We start from the raw sequence: 6,106 nt of genomic DNA on the forward strand, positions 1-6,106 counted from the left end.
TAAGGAAAACCAGATATCATGCCACACAAAAGATGGCTGACGGCTTCCTCGGGCGACTTCTCGCAAGAACGGAAGTCCGGGTTTGGGGGCCTGAAAGTGGATTTAGGTGTAAGCAGTTCGCCTGCAGCATGAAATGTTTTCAAACGTTTGGCTTCGAAAGACTGAACTTAGTGGTTTAAAAGTTGAGACTTGGTCCCACGCAGCTAGAGGTCATTGACAAAAGGCGCCTGCCAGCTTTGGACAATAAGGTGGGAGCAGGCAAGGGGAGGCCCACTATGGTGTGGGGCCCTAGAGCCAGTCACGCCACCCACCCCTGCAGCATCCGTGCTCAGGCTGTGGTTGTTTTCCAATCGGGAGGTAGGGTGGGTGCGCCTCCTGGGGAAGCCCTCGAGTCAGAGATGGGGTTCTAAAACCGGCCTGTGGGTCAAGGGCCTTAGTGTGGTCTTCCGCCCAGCCACAACACCTAGTAGAACTCTGGATTCCAGTCCCTGCTTAGCTGCGGGTATACTGTGTGACTCCGAGCGTGCCTCACGCTCTCACCCTCCTCAGGACCAGCCTCTGCTTCCTCTCTTACAACAGCTCTTCCAGCTTTTTCCTGCCAGCCATCATACACCTCGGGTTTCTTGTGTTCACATTTACCTGGTGTAGATTATAGGATGCACCCCTCCCAGCTATCTTCAAGGCTATCTCTGGTTCTACCTTCAGTTCTATGAGCATCCTGTTTAGAATGGCATGTCCTGCCCCATCCCAGCTCTTTGTGTCAGGTTTTTGCTTCGCCTTCCCTTGGCGCTATCACCAAGGGGTGATAACCATCATGGTGAAATAGGGAAACTGAAGGGACTCCATTTTTAGAAAGACTCCTCTGCTGTTTTTCTGCGAGGCCACATAATTACTTGTGTATTGCACCTTGCATCTCAATAAACCAAGCAAGCTATGTTCCCACTCCACGGGGAAAGCAAGAAAGGTAAGCATTCTCTGAGTGTCTTCCTAGGCCCCCAAACACCTGATAACATCTAAGAAGATGAGGATCCCAAATATGTTCCAGGACATTAGTTTCACACAAACCTCAGCCAAAGCTGGCCTCAATCCCTCCTACCTTCAGTGATTTATGAAATAACACCGCTTGTTCACCTGTCGCTCGCCTTTGTCATCCTTGCTCAGGGGCGTGCTGATCTCTCTATTGTTCCAATTTTAGTGTGCTGCCCAAGTGACCACTTTGCCTTGTTTGGGCCCTATTCTGGATTCCTGAGGTCACACGTACCCTGGACCCTTTGCCAGTATAATAAACAAATAACCCCAAGCAATGGAGACTCACTCTCCTTTCCTTTCCAGTCTCCCAGATACCCCATCTACTATACTCTTCTCTCCTACACTTCTCAACTAAACTGTTTTCATTTCCTCCTGGCTCATGTTTGATTCCTATCCTGCCACAAGCTAAGGACTCTCGGCTGGTCCTACAGGACCCCATCTGGGTCCTCAGACCCAGCCTGCCAACATCAGTAGAATTAAAGCTTAAACTTAAGGGACATTTGGTTCCCCAGGACTCTTCCATAGCTTCAGGAGGGTCTCATATGGTCCTATGCTTCTGTAGATTTTCTTTTTTAAAAAAATTATTTAGGTAATCTCTACACCCAACGTGGGGCTCAAACTCACAACCCCAAGATCAAGAGCTGCATGCTCTACCAACTGAGGCAGCTAGGCACTGCTGTTTCTGTAAATTTTGCAAAAGTACTGTTTTTACAGCAATCGCTTAAACCTCTCCTGTCTAATCTGATTTCTCCTGTATTATACTTCCCTTTTATTTAGTGGCATTTGACATCCACCTAGAGGAAATCCAATTGGGAATATCTGAGTTTAGTAGAATATATTTATGTGATACTCTCCTATTGAGGAGCCTGAAATTAAGTCCTCCATTAAGAGCAACCTCCGGCTGCACGTAGCCCCAGTTCCAGGAAAAGCTTCAGCTGAAGCCACCCTCAGGACCACCCTCGGATCAGCCAATCAAAAGAAATGTGTAACATTCCTGTGGTCTGAGTCAGGGCTGAAAACTGCAGATAGTTACTTTGTACAAACTAGCCAATCACTCACGCTTGCCCAAACCCCACGTAGGCCCTTTGAGCTCACCTCATGATTGGTCATTTTCAAAGGATTCTCAAAGGTCATGATTGGGTCCCGCCAAAGGACACCTCACAGATACTGAATGGTCAAAACTGTTACCATGTGTGCTGTACAATTATGGTTGGTGCTTATGTGATGATGCAATACGTACAATGTGTGCACTGTAACACCTCCATCCCTTACCCCATAAAAACCCTGCTCGCTATTGTTCGGGGCTTCACCCTGCTGCCGCTGCACCGGTTGACGGCTGAGCCCCCGCTCGAGCTTGTAATAAAGACCCTTATGTACTTGTATCGGTGTCGGCTCCTTGGTGGTCTCTGGGGACTCACGATTCGGGCACAACACTATGTGTGAAGTTACTGCTGGCCTTTCAGTGTAAGATATACTTACCACTCGCTGTAATCAAGGAGCGTCTTCAATGGAAGGATTATTTAAGGTTAATCAGGGCACTAGGAAGCTTGACATTACCAGAAAAATTACAGTTCATATGACAACAAGTTGATACAGCTTGCCCCCAACTTTGACAATTGTCTCAAAATGTTCATGACATTACTGAAAAGAAATTGTGACATCGAAAGAAGTTTTCCTCAATTATCAATAATAAATATTTTTACACCTGAAACTAATGTAACACTACACGTTAACTATGCTGGAACTTAAAATGAAAACAAAAAATAATTAAAATTTTTTGATCTAACATGCTAGAGGAAAAACTAAATTATTTTTCCATTCTCATTATGGAAACTGACCATACAAAATTGTCATCTAAAGAGATGATCAAAGCATATTCAGCCTAAAAAAGAAAAAGTACTACGGAGGTGTTTAAGAAAACTAACAAATATGTTTCTTTTTTGGATTTTGTGATGTTTGTGTTATTTGTCAGCTATTTATTTATTTTGAGACAGAGAAAGTATGAGCAGGGAAGGGGCAGAGAAAGAGGGAGAATCCCAAGCCTGCTCTAGGCTGTCAGTGCAGAACCTATATGGGACTCGGAACTCACAAATCCGTGAAATCATGACCAGAGCAGAAATCAAATGTGGGCGCGCAACGGACTGAGCCACACAGGCGCCCCTATTTGTCAGGTTTTTAAAGTTACAAATTGCAACTTGTAATGGCATGATTTCTTGCATGATTTGTGTTGTGATTTCTTGTTCTAAATAAATAGCCTCAGGGCACCTAGGTGGCTCAGTAGGTTAAGCATCCAACTCTTGGTTATGAACTCAGAGTTCGGAGTTTGAGCCCATGTGGGACTCTGCACGGATAGTGTGGGACCTGCTTGAGATGATTTCCCTCCCCCGCTGGTGCTCTCTCTTTCTTTTTCTCAAAATAAAAATAAACTTAAAGTAAATAAATAGTCTCTTTCCTACCTAATTTTGTTTTTGTAAGTTTCTAGTCCTTTTAAAATTGTTTGTTTGTCTCAAAATGGATAAAGGACCTGAATGTGAGACAGGAAACTATCAACACCCTAGAGGAGAAAGCAGGAAACAACCTCCTTGACCTCCACCGCAGCAACTTCTTACTTGACACATCCCCAAAAGCAAGGGAATCAAGAGCAAAAATAAACGATTGGGACCTCATCAAGATTAAAACCTTCTGCACAGCAAAGGAAACAACCCAGAAAACTAATAGGCAACCAACGGAATGGGAAAAGATAGTTGCAAATGACATATCAGATAAAGGGTTAATATCCAGAATCTATAAGGAACTCACCAAACTTCACACCCGAAAAACAAACAACCCAGTGAAGAAATGGGCAGAAGATATGAACAGACACTTCTCCAAAGAGGACATCCAGATGGCCAACAGACACATGAAACGATGCTCAGCATCCCTCCTCATCAGGGAAATACAAATCAAAACCACACTGAGATACCACCTCACGCCAGTCAGAGTGGCTAAAATGAGCAAATCAGAGAACTCTAGATGCTGGCGAGGATGTGGAGAAACGGGCACCCTCCTACACTGTTGGTGGGAATGTAAACTGGTACAGCCCCTCTGGAAAACAGTGTGGAGGTTCCTCAGGAAACTAACAATAGAACTCCCCTATGACCCAGCAATAGCACTGCTAGGAATTTACCCAAGGGATACAGAAATGCTGAGGCATAGGAGCACATGTACCCCAATGTTCATAGCAGCACTCTCCACAATAGCTAAAACATGGAAAGAGCCTAAGTGTCCATCAACAGATGAATGGATCAAGAAGATGTGGTTTATCTATACCATGGAATACTACATGGCAATGAGAAACAATGAAATCTGGCCATGTGTAGCAACATGGATGGACCTTGAGGGTGTTATGCTGAGCGAAATAAGTCAGGCAGAGAAGGACAAATATCATATGTTTGCACGTATAGGAGGATTAGGAGGAACTTGACGGAGGAACAAGGGGGAGAAGAAGGGCGGAAATGGTGGGGGAAAGGGAGAGAGGCAAACCATGAGAGACTCTTGAATGCTGACAAAAACTGAGGACTGATGGATGTGGGGGGGAGGAGGGATGGGCATGGAGGAGGGCACTTGTGGGGATGAGCACTGAGTGTTATGTGGAAACTAATTTGACAATAAACTATTTGTAAAAAAAAATAAATAAATAAAAATATAAATATGAAAAAAATTGTTTGTTTGCTTCTTTATCTTAAGTAGGCTCCACGCCCAGTATGGGGCTTGAACTCACGACCATGAAATCAAAAGTCACACACTCTACCGGTTCTCTATCTATACCTCTATCTACATAATGTATGCACATGTTTATTACTTTCTACCTCTTCCAGGGAATAGTGAAGGCTCTGAGAACACCTTCCCACTGGCTGCTCTTTCTCTTTCCTTTGTTGATTCCTCCTCATCTCTCCAATCACTACTTAGTAGACTGCGCCTTCTCCTTGGCCTCGGCCTCTTCTCTATCTCCCTTCACTATCCTGGTGGCTTGTCTGGTCCATTAGGTGTAAATATCACTTGTATGCTGTTGGCTCTCCACATTTATATCTCCATCCAAGATCCCACCCCAGAAGTGGGCTTAATGTCCCATGTAAGTACTTGCATGTCTAAAGGCACCTCAAACTTAACGGGTCCCAATGGAGTTTCTGATGATCTTCCTCAACCTCGTTCCTCAGTATTTCCCGTCTTAGCTAAGGGCAACTTCAATCTGTTCACATGGTCAGGCCAAAGCCTTCAGAATCACCCTTGACTTGACTCTTACGACACACATTCAGTGCCTCTGCATTTTGGCAGCTCTACCTTCAAAATATTCCCTCTGACTTCCTACCACCTTGTTTCTAGCATTGTTGTCCAAGCCACTATCATCTCATTTGTGTTGTGACAGCTGGCTCACCCTTCCCACTGGCACTTCTCAGCCCACATTTGTAGAATTGCATTTGAGTTGAAACATAGGCCATTGCTTGGCGGTACCTTAAGTTGGCTTAGAAACACAACTTTGAAAAAAACAATAAATAAATAAGGAAGAAAGAGATGCAACTTTGACCTGAAAGCAGCGGGAACACCATTACAGACTATGAAATGTCTGATCGCAGGGGTTTGATTTTGCAAGGCTCCCTTACTAATGGAAAAGCAGCACTCCACAGGCAAAGAAATTGTGGACAGACCAAAGGTTCCGGAACAATTTTACCCGGGGGAGTCGTTGAGAGGACTCAGCCACTGAAAAGCTGCCCTGATTCTCTTGATCTTCTTTTGCCAGGGATTTGACGCAGGAAATTCTCTGACTCAGAAAGGCCATTACTTATATTTTACAGTCAGCTTGTTCTCTTCAACAGGATTCATTTCAAGGCCTACTTCCCAAGAACCCTGGCATTTATCTGTAGATCACTCACTGTTTCTTTCTCTTGAGCATCGTCCCACGAGCCCCTGCCACCCACATTTCCTGCAATGGTATGTAGGTCCTGGGAAAGCAGTAGCTCTGTCTCTACGAACCAGAACTAGGCTCTTTGGTACAAGGAGTGCACTAGACAGAAAAAAAAACAAAAACAAAAACAAAAAC

Source organism: Hyaena hyaena, unplaced genomic scaffold (assembly GCF_003009895.1).
Source record: "Hyaena hyaena isolate Hyena2069 unplaced genomic scaffold, ASM300989v1 scaffold_280, whole genome shotgun sequence".
In the NCBI taxonomy this organism is placed as follows: domain Eukaryota; kingdom Metazoa; phylum Chordata; class Mammalia; order Carnivora; family Hyaenidae; genus Hyaena; species Hyaena hyaena.